This window comes from Marmota monax, unplaced genomic scaffold (genome assembly GCF_021218885.2).
Source record: "Marmota monax isolate L192 unplaced genomic scaffold, Marmota_monax_Labrador192_F-V1.1 WCK01_AAM20220418_F8-fsc00002, whole genome shotgun sequence".
Taxonomy (NCBI): domain Eukaryota; kingdom Metazoa; phylum Chordata; class Mammalia; order Rodentia; family Sciuridae; genus Marmota; species Marmota monax.
Genome location: NW_026693571.1, coordinates 24,685,457 through 24,711,880, shown reverse-complemented (window position 1 = coordinate 24,711,880; position 26,424 = coordinate 24,685,457). Strand labels below are relative to the sequence as shown.

General features: G+C 32.6%; 1 pseudogene; it reads left to right on the top strand.

Annotated features, from left to right (window-relative positions):
• Positions 1 to 1,201: 1,201 nt before the first annotated feature.
• LOC124102705 (lupus La protein homolog) lies at positions 1,202 to 26,423 on the top strand (annotated as a pseudogene).
• The last annotated feature ends 1 nt before the right edge of the window (position 26,424 follows it).

Sequence of the window (26,424 nt, the reverse complement as noted above, 5' to 3'; positions counted from 1 at the left end):
TAGCCTTAAACCTAGTAACTCCCACTAAGGTGTCTACTGCTTTCTTGCATTAAACCAAAATGATGAGTTCAATAACTATCTATAGTACAAACAGAATGTTTGTTAAAACAATTTACAATTTCAAATGGTGGATGAGAGAACAGAGGGAGTGTAGTATGCAATATTCTCAAGGGAGGAAGATAGAAGCTAAAAGTAAAAATTCACAGGAAGTGTAGAAGAGGAGCCGACAGAGATTGGTTGTTGGTTGGAGAAAAGTTGGAAATAAAATTCAAGAAAATAGATGAGAGAGGAAGAATACGAACAAAGAGAAAAAAAATTAACGACATAAGAATAAAACAAAAATGCAAAACACCATTCATTTATCATTGTCTTCCACACGCTGATGCAAACAAAAAATCCTGTTCCAAATATGGTAGAGAGATTAGTGAATGAAAAAATAAAATAAATCTTGCTGGAGAGTCAAACTGTCTTTTTCAGTGTTCAACAGTTTCTCAGCCCTGTCTCTGATGTCTCTGGGGATCACCAAATCCAAATCAGCCCTAATACCCAGTCTCTATCCCACAGATCAGGGCTTCAGATACCTCAGGATTGGCCATGCAATAGTACCAAGATCTCAATGTTGCTCCTACTTGCAGAGAGACCACCAGGGATATACACATGCAAAGGAGCAATCCTGAAATGCAGCAGCAAAATAAGGGCCACTAGCACTCTCAGCAGGAAAACTCCAGTCTCCTCCAAACCCAAACCCGTCGGCACCCTCACCCTCACCCTGCAGGTCCCAGCCAGAGTCCCCAGACAGAGACCCTTGTGATGGTAAACCTGCTGGCACCCAGATGCCAGGCTCTGGCTAATGTTCCAAAATGGGTGCAAATAAACCTGGAGTCTTCCCTAAAGCAATCCTCTAGGCTGTGGTAGCAGCAGTAGTAGTGGTGGTGGTTGGAAGCAGGCAGCAGCTCAGCAGTAGCCTGCAGCTGCAGCAGTGGCTGCAACTGCAGCTGTGAGTCAGCATCACCAGGCGATCTCTGGGGGTCAGGAGCAGTGTGGGCTTCAGTTGCATCTGGGGCAGTGGTTTCTTCTGTGGCAGCAGCACCCATAAAGAAGACCTCCAGGTGGTCTCAGACTGGCAGCAGCAGAATCAGAGGCAGCAGCAATGGTAGTAGCGATGCAGGTGGCAGTTGATTGACAGTAGACTTCCGGTTCAATGACAGGGGCTATGGAGGCAGTGTCAGAATTTGCAATGGAGGTAACTGAGGCAATGCCCAGAGAAAAGACCTCTGGGCCCTGCAATGGCTTTTGTGGCAGCCCAGAAAGAAGACCTCCAGGCGACCTCAGGATGGCAGCAGTGGAATCAAAGGTAGTCTGTATTTCTTTTTAAATACAACTTCAATTTTACAAACAAACAAAAAATGTGAGGATAGTAAGGTTTTTCTTATATCTGATACTTCACCAACTATCCAATTATTTGCTTCTCTCTCCCTCTCTCCCTTACTCCCTCTCCTTCTTCCCCTCCCACTTTAATCAGCAACTTGAGATCTATTCCTTTCAATATGGGTAACTCTGAACTAAATGACCTTCACATACCAAAGTGCACTGGGATGATGCTATCTATACTGTCCAGTATAGATATCTGCCCTAATTCCCCCACCCTGCCTCTTCACTTAAAAGAAGGAAGCTGGTGACTTTCTGCAGTCACTGTTTCCAAAATATTCCAGTCTATCATGCACATGCTTCTGCCTTCTTAAGACTCAGTTCTACCCCTAGTTCTGTTCTCCAAGGCTACTGGCTTTCTCTACACCATAGATCTGCCTTCTGAGTCAACTTTCCTTTTCTGTAATAAATGTTCTCTGTTTTCAACTGAACAGACTTTGGGCCCAAAGGCCTCCAAAATTTTTTCATACTGACTCTCTTTTTCTCAGTATCATTTACTATAAATAAAAAAAAAAAACATTGTGGGTTTCTTATGTATCTGTTGATCAATATACTTCATTAGACAAAAACAACAGCAACAATTTTCCTAGAGATATATCTTGCTTTACCTTAAGATCACTTTGAGGCTGCTGTGGGGACACACCCACAAGAATCTCAGAGGATCTTTAGCCTGACACACTTAATATAAGACTGCCATTTGAAAAGGATGGACATAAGAAACAGCTTTATTTGTGTACACAAGTCCTGGATTCCCTATATTTAATGTGTTTCTATTGTTGTTGTTCTGTTATATACTTAAATTTATCTCTCATCTCTCACACTTTATCATAGGAATTAAGAAGCCAGATGCAAATTTCAATAGTTGCTTGTATCCAAGTATCCTTTTTCCTGTACCAGAAAGTTTTCCAAGTATTATTGCTGCATGATTGTAGATTAAAGCAACTACAAAAATTTCTTTTTTTCACAGATCAGCAATTTGGAAATAGTTCATTGAGAATGACTCAGCTTTGCTCCAAGCAACATTAGTTAAGATAGCTTTGCTGAGGTATTGGAGACAGACTTTCAAAACAATTTATTTTCCTAGCCATTTGGAGCTGTATTCTAAGAGCTTAACTTGGGTTTATGGACAGCGAATTCAATTCGCTCTACCTTGGCCTCTCTATAGACTGCTTGGATTTCTTCAATATAGTGGTTAGGTTCAAGAGCAAGCATCCCAAAAGAGTAAGTAGAGGTTCAGGAAGGTTTTATAACCTAACTTCAAAAATCACATTATATCACTTCCAATATTATAAATTTATTGAAGCAGATACAAAGGTTTGTCTAAGGGTGCTGGTCAGCTTGTAATTGATGTGACTAAAATGCCTGACAAGAAAAACTTAAAGGAGGAAAGTTTTATTTTGATCCATGGTTTCAGAAGTTTCCATTCATGGTCAGCCCACTCTTACCTGAGGTGAGACAAAACATCATGTTGGAATGGTGTGGGAGAAAAAAAAGCTGCTCAGCTCATGGTAACCAGAAAGCAGAGAGAGGGAGTGGAATAAGCCAGAGATAAGACACACCCTTCCAGGGTAATATTAAGTGACCTACTTACTCCAACTAGATCCTACCTCCCAGTGGTCCATTAGGCCATTAAAGGATTAATCTACTAATGAGATGGGAACCCTTCATGATTTAATATCTTCCCAACATCCCACCACAGAACACATGAGACTTTGGGGCACATTTCAGATCTAATCCCTAACAATAAATGTCAAGTGTTCACTGTAAAAAGACCACGTAGATTGAGTGATATTGCTGTAGCCACCTTAGAAAATACAGTCTGCCATATAATCATCATTGTAATATCTGCTAGGCTCATCGAAGGTAATTTTGTTTTTTTTCCCCTTTTTGAATAATATACAATTTGTGAGGAGGCACTTAAATCCATATAGACATCCTATTCTTTATCAAACTTTTACCTACTACTTGAGCATGCATTGATGATTTTCTCATATCAGTTAAACTTCTGGTAGATCATTAGATGCAATTTATTCCCTTTTAAAATGATGATAATTGAGTTTTAAAATTAAACTCAGATTAGCTTTTATTGATAGAGTTACCCCTAAGACATAAATTTTCCAGGGCTTCAGCTAAATACTCAATTTGTTCCATGAGATTTCCATATTCCAGCTATTTTAAAGCTCCAATTTCCAAGTATTGAATAACCCCATAATAAATTAACTCTGCTAATCTGTGACACCATTTGTGAAGGTCTTATGTTAAATCTTCACAAGGTATTGTGGTCTCTGGGAGTCATTGTTTCCCTTCTTTGGTAATCACTTTAGTAATAATCTAGTCCATAATATAACAATCTACTCCAAAATATAGCATTAAAATCAATATTTACTGCTCTTAAGTCTAAGAGCCAGTTGAGGAGCTTTTCTAATCTGGTCCAGGCTCACATAATGGTTTATGGGCTTGTTCATGTCTCTTTGATCAGCTGGCAACCTGACTGGCAGCAGCCCATGTTAGGTTGGCCTCACTGGCTGTTTGGCTGTCAGAGGTGATGGCAGTCACTCTTGTTATCCAAGAGTGTAACTCGTGTCTATTCACATGGTGATGACAGATTTTCAAAAGTGCAGACTAATGCAAGGCCTCTTGAGTTTAGTCTTACACCTGGAATAGCATCACTTCTTAGCATCAATACTTAGATTAAATCACAAGGCCAGCATAGACTATGTCTCTTGATGAGAAGAATTTCAAAGATGTGAATTCAAGGAAAGGAACATTTTTTGCCCAAATTTTTAATATTATATATAGTGAATAATCCTCAGTTTCTGTTCCAAAGTCCTAAATCATGAGTACTTCAGGAATGTAGTTTTAATGTTAATATAAGGACTTCAGTTTGTTTGGGGTTATGATAGAGTAACTCGTACTAGATTAAGCTCCTTTGAAATGTAACTGTAAAACTGATAAAATACATGAAGCAAAGTTTTACACTAATTGGAAAATAGTTCAATTAATTTGCTGTCACCTGTCATTACAGAGTCACATGAACTTAGCTCATGTTTGTTGGTGTGGTAATATTAACCTCTAAGATACTGTAGGAATGTAAGTTCTGTGTTTCCTGGACCAATGGGTATTAAGTTCATTATATTTTACTTACTGTGTTAGTCAGCTTTTGTCACTGTGACCAAAAGACCTGACAAGAACAACTTAGAGGAGGAAAAGGTGTATTTTGGTTCACAGTTTCAAAGATTTAATCCATGGTTGGCTCCATTGCTCTAGGCCCAAAATGAGGCAGAACATTATGGTGGAACAGCATGACACAGGAGCACTACTCTGCACATGACAGCAGAGGGTTGGGGGGCAGGCACTGCAGGGAAGATGAACCCTTCCAGGGCTTGTCCCCAGTTAATCTCCTCCTCCAGCATCTCCCTATAGTTATTACTACTTAGTGCATTCAAACTAGGATTAACTGATTAGGTTACAGATCTTACAATCTAATCATTTGCCTCTAACTATTCCTGCATTAACACAGGTACTTTTGTGGATACTTCCTATCCAAACCATGACACTTTTCAGATGAATATGTATTCGGTGCTTCCCATAAGGTACAGGGTTTAAGGTTGCCCCACTTACCAACATTCTAAGGATTTCTTTCCCAGACACCTTTTTACTGATATATACTGAAGTCTAAGTTTGCTTTTCTAATTGTAACAGAACAAGAAAACTGATTACCTTTTCTAGCACCGTTTTTATTAATTTGATTTGCAAGCCATGTAAACCTTAACCTTAACATTTTAGCAGTTTTCGTCCTTAGAAAAATAAAGTCAAATTTTTATTTCTTGTATTTAATCTATGCCCTTTTGCATATCCATTCCTTGCATGATGATGATTGTTATGGTTTATAATGTGAGGTGTCCATCAAGAGTTCATGTGTGAAACAATGCAAGAAAGTTCAGAGGTGAAATTATTTGGTTAGAGGAGCCTTAACCTACTCAGAGCATATAACTGTAGGCAGGTAGGATGTGACTGGGGAAGGTAGGTCCCTAGATGTGTGACTTTGGGGTTTATATTTTGTCCCTGGTGAGTTGAGTTTCTCTCTGTTTCCTTGTTGCCATGTGCTGAGCTGTTTCCTCCTCCACACCTTTCCACCACAATGTTCTACCTCACCTTGCCTCAGAGCTATGGAGTTGGCATTCTGTAGACCAAGACCTCTGAAATCCTGGGACAAAATAAACCTTTTCTCCTCTGTATTTTTCTTGTCATGTCTTTTGGTCACAGTTATGAAACAAACAAACAAAAAAAAAACCCGACAAAAACAATGTCTAATTACTCTCTATTGGTTTCTGCCTTTCTAATGCTAGATTTTATTTTCATTATCTTCTTAACATCAACAAAAATCTTCTGGTTCTGAAGAGAGTTGGTTTCAGCTGACTGACTACCTCAGAATAAAATATCCTAAATCAGGATAATATTTTTTTATTATGGGGGAATGAATTCCATCTTAGAAGATAATTACGTTACCTAACAAAGGGACCTTGAGATTTGTGAGTCTGAGCAGTAGCCAGTCTCAGCTGGCAAGAGAACTTCAGGGTGTGGTCTTGAGATGGCAAATTCCTGCCAATTTTGATTCTATTTAGAGTTAACTCTGCCTATTAAAAAAGAATACAAAACCCATAATGTGGAGGGGTATTATTCTGTTATGAAAAGAATGGAAGATTCCTGTGATTCCTCTTCTGCTATACCTATCTAATCTTAAGGTGTTTTAAATAATGATATTCAATGTTTGATTTTTATATAAACGTCTCTGACATGAGAGCTGTTGAGTAGGTAATGCACTAAATTCATTTTTTGTGAATTTTCTTAAGATACAAGTCAGTGTTTAATCTATTTGGTATTCAGGAATTAAATCCATTTTACTTCACCATTAGGGCATTCAAAAATTAGAACTTTGTTTTTACATTTTAAATATTATTGTGCTGATATGGTATTATTGTGTAATATTCTCAGTAATATATATCATCTTGCTTCAATTCTTAAAATCCAGGGTATTAGTGCTTAATCACACATTGTCCCTTCTATAAAGTTAAACAAGAACTTGGGAATACTGAATAGATTGAATGAATATTTTTAATAACTAAAACTGATAGTAAAAAGAAAATCATTAAGGTTAGTATTTTAGCACAAATTTCCTTATCTAAAATAACTTGATTAATATTTTGCTTTTCCTGTAGATGTTCATTTTAATTTAATTAGAGTTTTAACTATGCTAATAAAATAACTCTAATCCTTAGCTTTAACAACATGAACAGAAAAATATTTCTATGCCATAAGAAAATAATTGCTGTACTCACACTGAGTATCATAATAAAGAATTTGTATCTTAAGAAAATTCAATATCAACATTCATTTTAAAGAATACCTTTGTGTGTGTGTGTGTTTGTGTGTGTTTGTGTGTGTGGTGCTGGGGATTGAACCCAGGGCCTTGTGCATGTGAAGCAAACACTCTACAAACTGAGCTATATCTCTAGCCCTAATTAACTTTTATATTTCTTTTAAATGTCTTAGATTTTCTAGGTGAAATTGTGTGTAGGGGGCACATAGACCTTAAAGATTATTATATCTTGTTATAAGAAGCAGCATAGAAAAAAATAACAAAACTTACTTCTGATATATTATGTTTTACTTTAAAAATCTTCTAAGAGAGAGGAAAATTAGAAACTGAATTTCTAAGATGCTGGTTAGAATTCCAATGACCACTTTATACTGAAAGTAATAAAGACAAATAGAAAATGACCAATTTGTATCAAAGTTTCCTTCCAAAGATATAATATCCATTTCCCCCCCATAATTTTCTTATGACTTTCCCTGCAGATTACAGGCAGAAACAGAAATCTCAAACTTCTCATCATTGATAATTTATCTCACCTAATTAATGAGAGTTCTCTCTTTCATATTCTCTTTCTCTCTCTCCTCTTTCTCTTCACACCTTAGAAAAGTAGTATTTTCAATTTATTTTTATAATGAAATTGAAATCTTGGTGCATACTTCTGTTTTTCAAGACAAGTTAGTATCAAGGTTAATAAAAATATAAAGCAAAACAGTTAAATATAATTGACAATATCCATTGCTTTTATAGAAAATTTCAGCAAAATACAGATTAATTTTTTGCTTAAAATTTTTTGCATTGATAAGCATACACTACACCAAGATTTTCAATATATTTTTATTTGTTCAGATAGAGAACAACATTTTAATTTGTTTATATGTTCATCATTATACTTACTGATTTAATAAGTTCTCCTACATTCAACGATTTAAATATAAATCATCTTATTTTTTTGATCTTCTATTTCCTTTGAAGAGGACTATTTTAAAAATCAAGAATAATTCTAAACATATTTCTTTATTACATGTGTAGATGAATATTTGTGATTTTACCCTTATATTCTAAGAAACAGATAAACAGCAGAATCTTGCTTTAATTGAAGAAGCAAAAAAAGAAAGGTACCTTCCACAATAAATAATCGGTTTATGGTATGTTAAAAAAAATTTACCCTGATTATCAGTCTGAACTGTGGATACCATTTCTTTGAACTGCAGCAACTGGTCAAAAATATGAGGAGGAACTTACAGTTCTTCCTGTATTATTCATTGGTTCAAAAAGACTAGAAGAAAACACAAGGATTGAAACTAAGTACCCACATTTCCAAAGAGTTAAAAAAAAATTTCTTCCTTATTCAGTAAATACAACAATTTGAAACGGAGTCAAAATGAAAAAGAAAATTTGTATAACCAAAATAGATATAAAGGTTATGATTGGGATATCATTTATGGAGATAGGTCATTTTTAATTGGAATAATGCTCACTATTTTTAAATCTACATTTTAAAATGCATTTACTTCATTTCAGAAAAATTAGTATAAATGATTAAAATATACTATTTTATAAGACTCTAGAGACATTTATCTGAAGGATTTGAGAATGTTAATTTGGAAATTTAATTCTTCCAACAGAAAAAAAGATTGCTTTTTTAATATGGTTACTACCTAAATAATATCTTCCTTATTAAATTTGTTTTTTCAAACCATTACAAATAACTTATCATGTTAGCTAGTTGTTTCCTCATCATATCATCAGAACATTTCTATCTTAATTTATGATACAAACTTTGTGCAATAGAGAAAATGTCAACTATAATGATGTTGTTTGTCATGGTAAAAATATGGATCTGAATTCTGAGAAAAGGAAATGATGTTTAATGCATCAAAGGATGATATTTTAGGCAGGTTATAACATTTATATTCTTTAGATATTCTGGGGTTTAGGGAGTATTTCAGTTGAAGTATAAAAAAAGAGTTTAAGACTACCCAACTATGAGAAAATGAATAGTTGGTTATAATTGAACACATATGTACTTTTGGTGACAATAAATATGTAATAAGTCATTTCCTAGTTGCCCTTTCAGAAACTCCCAATTTCCATGTGTGGAAATGCTATTCTAATTCAACACTTATTTTATCAGGCCTGAAATCTTTGGCAAAGTTTATTATTTCAAAATGTGTCAGGAGAATGGATGGTTTAAAGAGAAATAAAATTGAAAAGTGTCTGACTATGACTTTTTTTTGTATGAAGATTCTTAGGACTAGTGCTAAATTAAAATAGAAAAATAAATATAAAGAATATTTTTTAAATTCCACTCAGTTGTTTTCAAGTTGAGGTATTTACTGAATAAGGAAGGATTATTTCTCAAATATTTGCCAACATGAATGTTCAGTCTACAACTCTTGTGCTTCCTTCTAGTCTTTTCAGATCAAGGAATAATAGCTATCAAAAACTACAGGAGGAACTTTAAGTGGTTCTCACATATTCATTGAGAACTAATTAAGATAGTAAAGTTATGACAGTTTTTAAGCTTATTTAATTAATGAAGGGACGTATTGAGCTGTATTGTTAAATAATAAAATTTTTGGTGTGGCTTCCTGTTGGGTTAAGTGGGGGAGATAGTGATTATTCTAAATATTCAGTGTTAGATAGCCTCTGTAAAAGTGCTTTTTCTGTTGAATTAAAAGCACAAAATTGGATCAAATTAATTACTTAAATATTGGAGGGACATCAATCAAAATTAATGAAAGGAAAAATCAATCAATCAAACATTATTAATCTAGCTGGAATGTGCCAGCTGTTTGCTGAATTGACTTGACATTTTATCCACTCTCATTTTTAGAACCTTACAGAGAAGAATAAGGCATGAGTTTTCATGCACTTTATTTCATATTTAAAGTGAGGTTAATTTAAGAATAACTTACATGGGAAAATGTACCCTTTCTGACTACAGTTTGATGTGTTTTACAAATGTATGAAAAACTTAACCATTTTCATTACCATCAAAAGATTCTTTCATACCTGTCCCTATCACATGCTTTTTTTTTTTGTACTAGGATTTGAACTCAAATCCTAGTACAAAAACCACTGAGCCACATTCCCAACTCTATTTGTTTCTTTGTTTATTCATTCACTTTTTTATTTGTTTTGAGAAAGGATCTTGCTAAGTTGCTTAAGGGCTTGCTTATTTTCTGAGGCTGGCCTCAATCCTGCAATCTTCCTGGCCTACCTTTCCAAGCTGTAACACCCAACCTTTATGCCCTTTTGTACATACTCTCCTTCTATCACTCTCAGTCTCTGAATCCACTGATCTGATTCTTGTTCCTAGTTTAACCTTTTCCTGAATGTCAACAGATCATGTAGTATAGAGCACTTTGTGCGTCTGGTTTCTTTTTCTTTACACGTGCTCTTGAATTTCACCCATACTGTTGCACGTATTAGGAGTTTTATTCCTTTAAATGCCTTCATAATATTAAATTGTATGGATGTAGAACACTTTGTCCATGTCTTCCCTGGTATTTGGATATCTGAGTCATTTCTAGGTTGAGAAATTACAAATACAGTAGTTGCCACTATTTATATACAGGTCTAATTTTGAACATATGTGTTTTATTTCTCCTGAGTAAGTATATAGGATTGGGATTGCTATTTCTAATGGCAGCTGCATGTTTAACTTTATAATAAACTTCAAAAATTCTGGCTATGCCAGTTTCTCTTCTCACCAGCAATATATTCTATTTCCTTTTGCTCTACATCTTCACTACCAGTTTCTAGAGTCTTTGTTTTTGTTTTCCCTTTCTCTCTCTTTTTTCTTTTAATGTAAGCTCTTCTGATAGATGTTTAGAAACAGCTAATTGTTGTTTTAATTTTGATTTAATAATAATGTTGGACATCTTTTCAGGTGCTTATTTGTCCTTCATCTCTAAAGTAAAATGTGTCTTTAGATGTTTTGACCATTTTCTTAAAATAATAGATGATTTTTGAGCAGTTTTAAGTTCTTAGCAAAAGGGAAAAGAAGGTATATAGTTCCTACATATACCTTCCTCCACATGGACATAGCCTAACCCAAGCCCACACAGAGTGGGATGTGCTTTACAATTAATGAAACTAGATTGACACATCATTGTCATCAAGGTCCATGGTTTACAGCCGGATTATATATGTATATACATATAATTATATATGTATACACATATATATACATATATAATTATATATAATTATATATGTATAATATGTATTATATATATGTATCATATATATATATATATATATATATATATATAAAATTTATAGTTTCACACAGAATATCTTCAGTGTACTAAAAGTCCTCTATGCTTTGCTTATTCAACCCTTTCTCCAATTCCACTTGCCTTTAGATTGTCTCCATAGTTTTGCCTTTTCTAGGATATTACCTAAATGACTACAATAAATAGCCTTTCCAGGTAGGTAAATATGAATAAAGCTGGAAATATTTGTGTTCAGGTTTTCATTTTCACATAGACATAAGCTTTCAGATCATTTAGGCAACATAATTGCTAGATAATACAATAAAAACATGTATAGTTTTTAAATAAACTACCAAACTATTCTCTGACATGGCTCTCCTATACAATTTTAAATTCCCACCAGCAGTAAATGAAAATTCTTGCTATTTTATATTCTTACCAGCATTTGGTTTTATCAGTGTTATATAATTGGATCATCCTAATAGTTATGTAATTGTATTTCATCGCTGTTCTAACTGGCATATGATGTTCAACATCTTTTCTTTCACTTATCTGCCATCTCTATCTCTTCTTTGGTTGTGTGCCTGTTCATGTTTCTTCCCCATTTTTAACAAAGCTGCTCATTTATTTATTGGTGAATTTACAAGAATCTTGTGTATTTTGTATAGCAGTCCTTTTTAAGTTAAGTCATTTGCAAATATTTTCTTCCAGTCTTATTCTCTTCAAAGTATTGTTTGGAAAGCAGAAGTTTTTAATTTGAATGAATTTCATCTCATTAATTATTGCTTTCATTTATCATGCCTTTATTGTTGCATATAAAATGTCATCAATGTACAAAAATCCATCTACATTTTCTCCTATTATTATCTATGAGTTTTATAGTTTGGGGATTTATATATACATATTTGATCAACTTTGAGTTAATGTGAATGGTAAAAGGTCTATGTCTAGATTCATTTTCATTTGTTGAAAAGACAATCTTTACACCATTTTCTCCTTTGTCATAGATTAGCTCTCTACCTTTATGGGAATCTATTTCTGTACTTTTTCTTCTATTACATTGGGATATCTATTAATGCCTTATCTGCGGTGCAGGTGGCAAAGATTTCTCCCATTTTGTAAGTTCTCTCTTCACTACATATACTCTCTTGGTATATGTAGTAAGCTTTGTAGCTACTGTCTCATGCCTTTATCAGTCTTGAAGTCAAATAGTATCAGTCCACTGATTTTGTATGTCTTTCTTATTGTTTTAGCTACTCTAGAAGTTTTCACTTTGAATTTTTGTTAATTTTTTATTGTTGGTTGTTCAAAACATTACATAGTTCTTGATATATCATATTTCACACTTTGATTCAAGTGGGTTATGAACTCCCATTTTTTACCCCATATACAGATTGCAGAATCACATCAGTTACACATCCATTGATTTTTGAATTTTTGATATATTTTGTGAATAGCCACAAAATAACTCAATGCAGGCATTGATTAAGATTGCATTTTTGTTTTATAGGTTGAGTTGGGAAGATCATGAGAATATTGAGTTGACCTATATATCAACGTGGACTCTCCACTTATTTCTTAGATTTCTTTCATCACAGTTTCATAGTTTCTCATACAGACATTGTATATATTTTGATAGAGTTAGAATTAAGTATTTCATTTTGGATTCATGCTAACAGAAATGGTGTTTTTCTTTTAAATTCAAATCCCATGTGTTCATTACTGATTTATAGGAAAACAATTGGCTATTGTAGATTAAGCTTGCTAAAATCACTCAGTAGTTTGAGGAGGTTCCAAGTGTCTTTCAAATTGAAAACACATACACACAAACATACGCACATACACACACACACACACCCCAAATATTTTATGTTAACAAAGACAAATTTTACATGTTTTATTTAAAGTTTGCATATTTTATGCACAACCTAGTTGTCTTTGCTTACTCCATTCTCAAAAATATACTTCCCATGTTTTCCTGTAGAATTTTCATAGTTTTACTTTTTATTTGTCCTTTTTAATTATACATGGCATTAGAGTTTATTTTGGCATACAAGCATGAGTTATACCTTATTCTAATTAGGATCTCAGTCTTCTGGATGTACACAGTGGTGATATTCACTCTGGTGTATGAAATTTATGTCAAATTTATTCCTATCTCCCCTCCATTCCTTTCATTCCCCTTTGTTTAATCCATGGAAATTCTACCTCCACCACCCTCTATTGTGAGTTAGCATCATATATCAGTGAAAATATTCAACATTTGGTTTTAGGGTATTGGCTGATTTTACTTAGCATGATAGTCTCCAGATCCATCCATTTACCAGAAAATGTCATAAAGTCATTCTTCTTTATGGCTTAGTAATGTTCCATTCTGTATACATACAACATTTTCTTTATCCATTCATCTGTTGAAGGGCACCTGGTTCCATAGCTTAGCTATTGTGAATTATGCTCGTATACCCTTTAATATGGCTGTATCACTGTAGTATGCTGATTTTAACTCCTTTAGATATATACTCAGGAGTGTTTTAACAGGTCAATTATTGTTTTCATTTCTAGTGCTAGATTTGATGAATTTCCATACAGCTTTCAACAGTAGTTGCACCAATTTTCAGTCCCACCAACAATATATGAGTGTACTCTTTTCCCCACATCCTTGCCAACATTTATTGCTACTTATATTCTTGATAATTGGCATGCCGACTGGAGTGAGGGGACATCTCAGTGTAGTTTTAATTTGAATTTTTCAAATTACTAGAAATGCTGAACATTTTTTCATGTGTTTCTTGACTGTTCATATTTCTTCATTTAAGAAGTATCTGTTTAGTTCCTTTGTCCATTTATTGACTGGGTTGTTTTGTTGGTGTTAACCTTTTTGAGTTATTTGTATATTTTGAAAATAATGCCTTATCTGAGGTGCAGGTGGCAAAGATTTCTCCCATTTTGTAAGTTCTCTCTTCACACACTTGATTCATTTTTGTTAAAAAAGATTTTTAGTTTGATATCATCATATTTATTGATTTTTTCTTTACTTATAATGCTTTAGGGATCTTGTTGAGGAAGTCAATTTCTAAGCCATCATGTTGGAGTGTTGGACCTACTTTTTTCTTTGAGTAGGTGCAGAATTTCTGATAAAATACCTAAATCTTTGATCTACTTTGACATGAGTTTTATGCAGGGTGAGAAATATTGGTGAAATTTCATTCTGCTACATATGGCTTTCTAGTTTTCCCAGCAATAATTTTTTTGAAGAGGCTATCTTTTCTCCAATGTATGATTTGGGCACCTTTGTCTAGCATGAGATAATGGTATTTATGTGGGTTTGTCTTTGTGTCTTCTATCCTGTTCCATTAGTGTTCATGTCTATTTTGGTGAGATATCATGCTGTTTTTGTTACTATAGCTCTGTAGCATAATTTAGGTTCTCCTGCTTCAATTCTCTTACTAAGGATTTTGTTGGCTATTCTGGGCCTCTTATTTTTCCCAAATGATTTTCATGACTGCCTTTTCTATTTCTGTGAAGAATATAATTGAAATTTTAATAGGATTTACATTAAATCTGTAGAGCACTATTGGTAGTATGGCCATTTTGACAATATTAATTCTGCCTATCCAAGAACATAAAATATCTTCCTATCTTCTAAGGTCTTCTTCAATTTCTTTCTTTAGTGTTCTGTACTTTTCATTGTAGAGATCTTTTACCTCTTTTGTTACCTCAATTCCCAAAGATTTTATTTTCTTTTTAGAAGCTATGGTGAATAGGATTGTTTTCCTAACTTCCCTTTCAGTTGATCCATCACTTTTTTATAGGAATGCAATTGATAAATGGATGTGAATTTTATATTCTGCTACTCTGCTGAAATCATTTATGAGTTCTAGAATTTTTCTGGTAGAGTTTCTCTGGTCTTCTAAATATAGAATCATGTTATCAACAAATAAGGATAGTTTGAGTTCTTCTTTTCCTATTAATATCTCTATAATTTCTTTCTTCTGTTTAACTGCTTTGGCTATAGTTTCAAGGGCTATGTTGAATGGATGTGGTAAAATTGGGCATCCCTGTCTTGTTCCAGTTCTTAGAGGAAATGCTTTCAATTTTTCTCCAATTAGTATGAAATTGACCTTGGGTTTAACATATATAGCTTTTACAATACTGACACATTTTCCTTATATTCCTAGTTTTTCTAGTGTTTTGAGCATGAATGGATGCTGTATTTTGTCAAATGTTTATTTGGCATCTTTTGAGGTAATCATGTGATTCTTGTCTTTAAGTCTGTTTTTATGATGAAACTTTTTAAAATATATTTTTAGTTGTCAAAGGACCTTTATTTTACATATTTATATATGGTTCTGGGAATTAAACCCAGTGCTTCACATATGCTAGGCAAGTGCTCTACCACTGAGCCACAAGCCCAGCCCAATGTGATGAATTATGTTTATTGATTTCCATATGTTGAACTAATCTTGCGTCTCTAAGATAAAATCCACTTGATTATGGCACACTACCTTTAAAATATGTTTCTGTGTGTGATTTGTAATGAACACATGGGATTTGAATTTAAAAGAAAAACACCATTTCTGTTAGCATGAATCCAAAATGAAATACTTAATTCTAACTCTATCAAAATATATACAATGTCTTTGCCTGGTTTTGGTATCAGGGTGTTACTATCTTCACAGAATCAGTTTGGAAGGGTTCTCTCCTTTTCTATTCCATGGAATAATTTGAGGAGGAGTCATGTTAGTTCTTCTTTTAGTGTCTGGTTAAACTCTACTGAGAAACTCTCTGTTCCTGGGCTTTTCTTTTTTGATGGGTTTTTGAGGGTGATTTCAAGTTCTTGCTTAAAATTGATCTGTTTCAATTTTATATGTCCTCCTGATTTATTTAGAGTAAGTCATATGTCTCTAGAAATTTGTTGATGTCTTCAAGATTTTCTAATTTATTGGATTATAAATTTTCAACATACTTTCTGATTATCTTCCATATTTCAGTATTGTCTATGGTAATATTTCCTTTTTTATCATGAATTTTAGTAATCTGAGGTTTTTTTCTTTTTTCTTTTGGTTAGGTTGGCTAAAGGTTATCTATTTTATTTATTTTTTCAAAGAACTGACTTTTGCTTCATTGCTTTTTCAATTGTTTTTTTATTTGTTTGTTTCAATTTTATTGATTTTGATCCTGGTTTTAATTATTTCTTGTCTTCTACTGTTCTACTTCTTTTTCTAGGGCCTTTATATGTCATGTTAGAGTATTCATTTAGTTACTTTCTGTTCTTTTAATGAATGAGCTGAATGCTGTAATTCATGTGAGAAGTGCCTGCAGAGTGGCCCAGAGATTTTGATACATTGTATCACTATTCTCATTTACCTTTAAGTATTTTTTATTCCATTCCTGGTATCTTCTGCTATCCATTCAACATTCAATAGCATCTTAGTCTTCAGGTATAGAGTAGCTTCTGTTTTTTTTATTTTATCATGGATTTCTAACTTCAGTCTATTATTATCTGATAAAATGTAAGGTATTATCTTTATTTTTTTATTTGTTAAGAGTTGCTTTGTGGTCTGGGATATGGTCAATTTTAGAAGGATCCATGTGTGGGTGGGAAGAAAGTGTATTCAGTAATTGATGGATATTGATGAATGAAATATTCTATGTCTATTAAGTATAAATTATTAAATGCATTTCCTAATTCTATAGATTTTTATTTTGTTTTTGTTTGCAAGACCTAGCCACTGATAAGAAAGGCATGTTAAAGTCATCCAGTATTATTGTGTGGTGATCTATTTATTTCTTGACATTGAGAAGGATTTATTTGATGTACATAGATGTTCCATTGTTTAGTGCATAAATATTTAAGATTGTTATTTCTTGTTGATGTACAATTTCCTTAAGTAGTATGAAATGTCCTTCTTTTCCCCTTTTGATTAAATTAGGCTTGAAGTCCTCTTTATCTGATATGAGCACAGGGACCTCTGCTTCTTTACAAGATCCTTGCTAATGATATGTTTTTTCAGTCTTTTTACCGGAAATGTCTTTGTCTATGAGTTGAGTCTTTTGGAGACAGCATATTGTTGGGTCTTGTGTTTTAATCCAATCTTCCAGTCTATGCATTTTAGTAGATGAGTTTAGGCCATTGACATTGAATGTTATTTTACAGAAATCATTTTTAATCTCTGTTATTTTTATTTATTTCTGGTTTTTAATTTATATTCAGTTTCTCATTTTATTGACTATTTTTCTAATGTAGTTTCTCCCTCTGATGGTTTTCAATTTTATTTTTTATTTCTTCCTGAAATATTTTATGTTTTGTAGTGCAGGCTTTCTAGTTATTAATTCTTTTAACTTTTGTTCACTGTGGAAGGCTTTTATTTCATCTTTCAATCTGAAGCTTAATTTTGCAGCATATAGTGGTTTTTATTTCTTTCAGAACTTGGTGTATATGATTCCAAGACCTACTAGCATTTAGAGTCTGGGTTGAAAAAAATCAGCTGAAATCTGGATTTCTTTACCTCTAAATGTGACCTGTAGTTTTGCTTGAGCAGTCTTTAAAATTCTATCCTTATTTTGTATGTTGGGCACTTTTATAATAAATTCCATTGGCATGCATCTGTTGTAATTTTATATATTTAGAGTCCTATATGATTCCTGTATTTGACTTTCCATTTTATTCTTAAGGTTTGGAAAATTTCAGATACTGTTTCATTGAAAATATTGTGCATTTCTTTAGTTTGTATTTCAGAGACTTCCCCTATCTGATGAATCTTAAATATGGCCTTTTCATTTTATCCTATATTTGTTGAAAATTATGTTTATGACCTCTTAACAACTTTTCTCCATGAACAACTTTATTTTCAAGTGTATATATTTTGTCTTCACTGCATGAAACTCTATCATCCAAGTGATCTAGTATTCTTGATGCACTTTCTATTACATTTTTAATTTGATTTACTGATTTCTTCATTTTGAGGAGCTCCATTTGGTTCTTTTTTGGAATCTCCCTTTCTTTACTGAAATTATCTTTCACTTTCTGTATTTTCTCTCATTTGTAATTTTCTCTCAATGTAATGATTCAACCCATTACATTGTCTTTTATCTGACAGATCATTTTCTCCACTGTCATATTAGTGGATCCTGTTATTGAGGTATTTTGGCTCCTTTAGGATGGTCTGTTCCCTTGTTTTTTCATATTGTTTGTATGTCTATCTATATATCAGTATGAATTGAGTTGACAGAACTTCTACCTAGAAACTTACCATGTTGCTAAAAGTTTCTATTACCTCATTTTTTATGGGGAGACAAATAACAACAACTAATGCAGACAATATATAGTGTTAAGCTAAATAGTTCCTATGATGCCATCTACAATATTAATTGCTTTAATAGACAGAAATGGTAAAGAATTGCCATCTGTAAAAACAGAAAGTCTGCAAAAAGGTTTGCTATTTCAAACAGTGAAGAAGGAGAATGCAGAAGAGATTGTGGATGTGAAGATTTTGAGAAAGGAGGAGAAAAGCAGAAGTAAAAAATCAAAGGAAGTGTAAAAGAGAATACAGTAGAATTTGGCTGTTAGCAAAAGAAAAGATAGAAAGAGAATCAAGAGATATGGGCAAGTGAAAAACAATACAAAACAAAATCAAAATATACCAATCAAAAACCACAGCCCTCAAAAGACAAAGTCTGAAAATAACTACCTTCACAACTGCTAGAAATGAGAAAAGTGACACACATATGTTTATATACATATGTCCATGAACCATTCAAATTGGTGGGGATGGGGAGGGTTCCTTTATGGAAAATTAAGAATTCTTTTTAATTGCAGTTATTAAAAAATTATCTATGATAATATATATTGATTGTCTGTTTCCAAGTGTCTTTATGTTTTTCTTGAGGTATGTATTGAGCACAAAGATAGTAGTCACAGGCTCTAGAGTCCTTCTTCTTTTTGTGTTGCTCATCATGTTGCTGGTTGGAGCTCAACATTTCTCATCTTTCCTTCTCAGCAATATGAGCAATATGAGGTGGGGAGTGGGTTTATTAAATAGATTTATTTTATGCAGAATTTTTTCCATGATGTTAGATAGAATTGTGTCATTTTCTGGAATTTGGAATATTCCAATTTTCTAGCATTATTTATTAAAAAGACTATCCTTTCTCTATTAAATTTTCTTAATATTTTTTCCAATAATTTAAAATTTTGTGAGTACATTTAATATTAGATTGTAATCTGTTTCACTGATTGATGCAACTATTCTTTCTCCAATAACACACTGCCTTGGTCAGTGGAGTGCTATACATAGTCTCAAAATCAGGTAAATGAGAATGTCCAATTTTATTTTTTGCTTTCTTTCTTTTTTCTCTTTATTTTCATTTCTTTCATTAAAAAAATCTTTTATTTTTCCATATAAATTTTAGCAGAAGTTTATCAATCTGTAACACTGGCTGTTGTGGTTTTGTTTCGTATAATTGTGATTTTGTTAATCAATTTGGGGAGAATTGAGACTTTTAGAATATCCTTGAACACAGTGTATCTCTCTATTTAATTAGGTTTTCTTTAATTGCTCTCATTAAAGCTTTGTAGTTTTCACAGTGAAATGTTTGCACACATTTTGATGAATTTATACCTGAGTAGTTTCTGTTCTTAATTCTACTGTAAATTGTATATTTCAATTCACTTTTTTTTAATTTTTTATATATATATATATTTTTTTAATATTTATTTTTTTTTAGTTTTCGGTGGACACAACATCTTTGTTTGTATGTGGTGCTGAGGATCGAACCCTGGTCGCACGCATGCCAGGCGAGCGCGCTACCACTTGAGCCACATCCCCAGCCCCTCAATTCACTTTTAAATTGTTAGTTTATAGAAGTATAATTGATTTTTTGTATGCTGCACTATATCCTCTTACCTTTAAAACTCCACTTTTTAGCTCTAATAGCTATTTTTAATATACCTGATGATTTTATGTGGAGATAATCATGTTTTCTATGAATTGAGCTCGTTTTATTTCTTCCTTTTTAATCTCTATACATTGTATATCCTTCACTTCTTTTAATGCACAAATTAAGTCGTTCAGAGCACATTTGAACATAAGCAGGAAAAGCAGGTTTCTCTGCATTTTTCTAGGGTTTGGGGGAAGTATTTAGTCTTTGACCATCAAGTATGATTTTAGAAGGAAGATTTTTCCAAATTTAACATTGACAGTGTGAAGATGTTCAAGTCGTTTGGAGAGTTTTTTGTCATGAATGAATGAATGTTGATTCCTTTCAAAAGAAAATATCTTAAGTAGTTCTTCTTTCTTTTTTCATCTAATGATATGCTATGTTATACAGTTTGATTGTGAAAGGTCAACCAGCTTTGCATTCCTTTGATAAAGCCCACTTGGTTAGGATGCAAAATCCTTTTTTACCTATTGCTGGGTTGATTTGCTACTGTTTTGTTAAGTCGTTTTGTGCATATTTTCAAAAGGGACATTGGATATTGATATATATAGTTTTTCTATTCTTATGACCTTTTTGTTTGCTTTTGGTATTTGGATAATTATGGCTTCATAAAATTTGTGCTGAAGTGTTCCCTACTTTTCTGTATCCCAGAAGATTTATCAAGAATTTGTCTTAGGCCAGCCAGCGACACTGTGAAGTGCAGACATTCTATTGCTGTTAGATAGCCACAAGGGCTGAAAGTGGTGATAATGAAAAAAATGGCTGCTCTGGAGGGCAAAATCTATCATCAAATGGAATATTATTTTGAAGACTTCAATTTGCCAAGAGACAATTTTTTAAAGGAACAGATCAAATTGGATGAAGGATGGGTACCTTTGGAAATAATGATAAAATTCAATATGTTAAACCATCTAACAACAGACTTTAATATAATAGTGAAAGCGTTGAGCAAATCTAAAGCAGAACCTCTGAAAATCAATGAAGACAAAACTAAAATTTGAAGATCTCTAAGCAAACCCCTCCCAGATGTGACCTAGGAGTATTAAAATGATGTAAAAAACAGATCTGTTTATATTAAAGTCTTCTCAGCTCATGCTTCCCTTGAAGACATAAAAGAATGGCTAGAAGATAAAGATTAAGCACTGAATATTCAGATGAGAAGAACATAGCACAAAGCATTTAAAGGATCAGTATTTGCTGTGTTTGATAGTATTGACTCTGCTAAGGAGATTGCAGAGACCCCTGGCCAAAAGTACAAAGACACAGATCTGCTAATACTTTTTAAGGAAGATTACTTTGAAAAGAAGGAGAAAGAAGAAGGAGAATGAGGAGGAGGAGGAGGGGGAGGAGGAGGAGGAGGAGAGAAGGAGGAGGAGGAGGAGGAGGAAGAGAAAGAGAAAAGAAAGAAAGTAAGAAGGAAGGAAGGAAGAAAGGAAGAAAGGAAGGAAGGAAGGAAGGAGGAAGGAAAAGTGGAAAGTTAAGTTAAAAGCTAAACAAGAGCAAGAAGAAAAACAAAAGTTAGCAGAAGATGTTGAAATGAAATTTCCAGAAGAAAAGATCACGTTTGCTAAAATTTTCAGGTGACTTAGATGATCAGACTCATAGAAAAGATCGGCACTTCTTTGTTCAAATCATGGTGAAATACAATGGATAGACTTTATCAGAGGAGCAAAAGAGGAAATTATTCTCTTTAAAGAAAAAGTCAAGGAAGCGCTGGATAAAACCAAAGGTGCAGACAATGGTAACCTACACTTAAGGAACAAAAAAGTGACTTAGGAAGTACTAGGAGGTGTGGAAAAAAGTAACTTTGAAAAAAAACATCACAGGAGACCAACAAGAATCCCTAGACAGATGGAAGTCAAAAGGTCTCAGATTTGAAGGAAAAGGAAAAGGTAATAAAGCTGCCCAGCCTGGGTCTAAGGGAAAAGTACAGTTTCAGGGCAAGAAAACAAAATTTGATGGTGATGATGACCATAATGAAAATGGTGCAGCAGAACAGTGAAAACAGCAAGAGAAGAAATAGACAAAGAAGAGCCTGCAAACAGAATACAACAGACACTAGTATGGCAACATGTAAAAACATGGATGTGTAACCGATGTGATTCTGCAATCTGTATACGGGGTAAAAATGGGAGTTCATAATCCACTTGAATCAAATGTATAAAATATGATATGTGAAGAGCATTGTAATGTTTTGAACAACTAATAATAAAAAAAAGAAAACAGAAAATGGTGCTGGAGACTGGTAGTTTAGTAAATCATTTAAAAAATATTCCTTGTAGTTAGGTTTTAAGCTGCTTTTTGTCTTGGGAGGCTTTTAAAAAGAAAACCATATTAGGTCCACCTTTAAAACAAGAAGAAATAATTATTGTTTAACTTTTTTTTTTCTGTTATCCAAGTGAGGGTTTTATTTGTTTGCTTATTTTTTAATGTTTAGTTCTGTTTGTGTTCAGAGGATTCAAATATCAAAAGGAAGATTCTTCCACTAAATTGCATTTGTAACATGAGAATGTATTAGTACAAACTAATCAGATATATACTATATAAAAATAAAAAAATTATTTGTCTTACTTCTTACATCTTTAATAGACTGGGACAGCTGCTTCTGAGGTTTTCTTTGTGGAAAGATGAAGTATGAACTTGATTTTTATAACAGATAGAAGTGACACCTGTCATGTAAGAATTGAGTTACAACTTAAAATGAGTTTTCTTTTTAAACTGCTTATTGCATTTATTTTTAAGTCAAAAATATTTATTGTTTTCTGTGTATTCTGTTTTATTTTATAAGTCTAATTGATCTTTACTAATTTTCCACCGAGATTCTTGGCACTGGTAGTTTGCATCCCTTCTATTTCTTTATTTAGCAACACAGTTAAGTGATTATCAATTTTTAAAAATTTTTTTTAAAAGAATTAGATTTAATTTTCATTGATTTTATTTATTATTTTCTGTTTTAAATTTTAGTAATTTTTTTCTTGTATTTATTATTTCTTTTACTCTCCTGATAATGATTTGATTTGTTCTTTTTCTAATAACTTTATATAGAAATTTAGATTATTGAAATTCTCATTTTTAACATTCTTAGTTTTTTCCTAAGCATTGTTTTATTATTGTCCCATAAATTTTCATATCTTATTTCTTCATCTTTATACAATTTTATAATTTCCCTTGTGTCTTTTTTTCTCTTTGAGTTATAGATAGTTTAGAAATGTGTTGTTTCATTTCCAAATCTATTTGGATTTTCCAAATATTATTTTTTATATTGTTATTATATATGACTGTATTTGGTGAAATTTTAGCATTTGGTGAAATTTTGACATTTTTTTTTCATGCAAAGTAATATCATACACAAATAAGTCTAATTTGGGTGTTTTTTGTTTTGTTTTGTTTTGTTTGATAGACTGTTCTTGCTAGTTCTTCTAGTACTATCTTGAACAGAAATGACAAGAATGAACATCTTTGCCTTTTTTCAGAACTTAGAGGGAAAGCTGTCAGTTTTTCCTCATTGATTATATCATCTGTAGACTTTTCACAAATGGCCTTTTTTTTCTGTTGAGAATATTCCTCTAGTATCTGCCTTACTGAAATTTTTTATCTTGAAAAATGCTAAACTTGACCAAGTACTTTTCCTGCTATTATTTACATGATTATGTGATTTTTATCTTTTGTTCTGTTAACATGACAGATCACACTGTTTGTTTCCCATAAGTTAAACTAACCTTCAGTTCTAGGGACAAATCCCACTTGTTGATGATGTATGCTTTTCTATAATGTGTTGCTAAATTCAGGTTGGTATTATTTTATTGCAGTTTTTTGGTATATATGTGCATTAGAGATATTAGCCTGTAGTTTTCTTTTCTTGTGTTGCTTTTTGCCAGTGTTGGTATTAGGATGATGCCACATCATTAAATGGCTTTGGAAGGATTACCTACCTCTACCTTTATTATTTGGAAATTTAAGAATTGCATTAGTTATTTGGGTATTTACTATAATTCAGCCATTTAAGCTTCTACATTCAGCTTTTATTTTGGGGGGAGAGGTTTGATGGCTATTTATGTGTAATTGGTCTGTTTAGAATTTCTATTTCTCTCTTCTCTCTCTCTCTCTCTCTGTCTCTCTCTCTCTGTCTCTCTCTCTGTCTCTCTCTCTCTCTCTCTCTCTCTCTCTCTGTCTCTCTCACCAGAGTTTGAACTGACAGGCACTTAAACATATTACGTCACAAAACAAGCCCTTTTTAGTTTTTAATTTAAGGCAGGATTTCACTGAGTTGTTTAGGGCTTGATAATTTGCTGAGCCTGGCTTTGAACTTGTGATCCTCCTACCTCAGCCTCCCAAGTACACTGTGATTATAGATGTGCACCTCTACTCCTGGCCAGGATTTTTATTATATTTTTTTTATTCAGTCTTGTCAGTGTGCATGTTTCTTGGAATTTATCTATTTCCTTTCAGTTATCCAATTTATTAGACTATAGTTATTTGTAATAGTTTCTTATGATCACTTTTATCTGTGGTATCCATTGTAATATCTGCTCTTTAATTTTTTATTATATTATTTGAATCTTACAAATTTGGCCTTTTAATTGAATGTTTTGATCATTTATGTTTAATATAATTATCAATGTGATTAGATTTAAATGGTTTTTCCTCTGAAACATAAATATGTATAAATGACAAAGAGAAATATTTTTCATCATCACATAATTTTCTTCTGCCTTTTTAACTCAAGTATTTTTTATTCCTGTACAAGTTTATTTATACACTTATTTGACAATAAAATATATTATCTACTGTAGTTACGAAGTTATGAACTACTAAATCCACAAGAATTTACTGATATAGAAAAGACATTATGTTATAGAAATGGTGTGAGGCAGTAATACTTTCATTAGCTAAAATAATTAAATGAAAAAACATAAATAAGTCCTTTTATTATTCTAGCCCATCTCTTCTTTTGGATTAGTAATTGTGTATTTTAAAATTGTTTTATTGGGCACTTTTTAGTTTTTAGTATGTATAATATGAATATTTAACTTGTCACAATGTACCTTGAGATAATATCACACCACCACCTCATTTATAGTGGCAATTACGTACAAACTATGCTTTTATTCCCTCTCTTTATAATTTGTGTTATTTTTGGTTACATGTTCCTTCTACATTGGTAATAAATCTTACAGTGCTTTGCTATTTTCATTATTTTAGACAACCAATTGTTTTTCTTAAATATATTACAAAAGAAAAAAGTTGTTCTTTTATATTTGTTATCTATTCATGTTGGTTTTTATTTCTTTCTATAAACTCAAATTGCCATGTTATCAAACGTCTTCAGCCTAAGGATCTACCTTAAGATTTCTCATTATGAGCTACTCCAGTAGTAAATTTGATTAGCATTTGTTTTCTTAAAGCATTGCTTTTCACTTTTTTTCTCAGAAGACTTTTTGCTGGATTTGAGTTCTATTTGAAGGATTCATTTTATCTTTTTTGTACTTAACAGATGTCACCCTATCATCTTCTGGCTTGCATAGTATTTGGTGAGAAATCTGTTGTGATTCTTACCTTTGTTCCTATGTATGCAGTATTTCCTTTTTTCTGTGATAGCTTTCAAAATTGACTGTTTATTTTTGTTTATATAAAAATTTAACTATGATTGTCTAGGTATTTTTTTATTTTTTTAAAAATTTTGTGTGTTCAAAAACTCTTGTATAGAATTCTGTGAGCATTTTGGGCTTTAGTTAAATTTGGAAATGTATCATCTAGTCTCCAGCATTTTTTTCTTCCATATTCTTTGTCAAATCAACACATGTAGGCAATTTAATGTTGTCTCAGCTTTTATGTGATTTGCTCAGTATTTTTTTAAATTCTCTGTTTCATTTTGGAGAGTTTTTTTTTTTAATCAGCCTTCATTTACGTTCACAAATTTCTTCCTCAGATATGTGATGCCTGTCAAAGTAATTCTTCATCTTAGATAGCAGTTTGATATTTTATGTTTTGCTTATTTTTAATTTTCAGGAGTATTGATTTTACTCTTTGTGATAATTTCCATGTTTTTACTGAAATTCCTCATCACATTTACATATGTTTTTAACTTTACCACCCTGTTTTTCAACATACTAAATCATAGTTATTATAAAGCCTCTGTGATGCACACCTGTCATTCCAGCAGCTCAGGAAGCTGAGGCTGATAAATACACACACACACACACACACACACAGCTGAATTTGATGTGAAGAACATTTATAGCTGGAAATGAATAGAAATCTTTTTCTCTTAGGATGACAATAATTGGTTGAGCGGTGTTTGGGTTTTTGATCTTGGTACCCTCATCCCCAACTTCTTTAGTGGAGGGCTACTTGAACCATGTGTGAGAGCCATGTGTGAGAGTAAGCCCTGTGATTCCAGAGGTTCCTCTCACTTTTTCTGCTCCATCCTCAGCTTACAGGCCTTGTGCAAGTAAC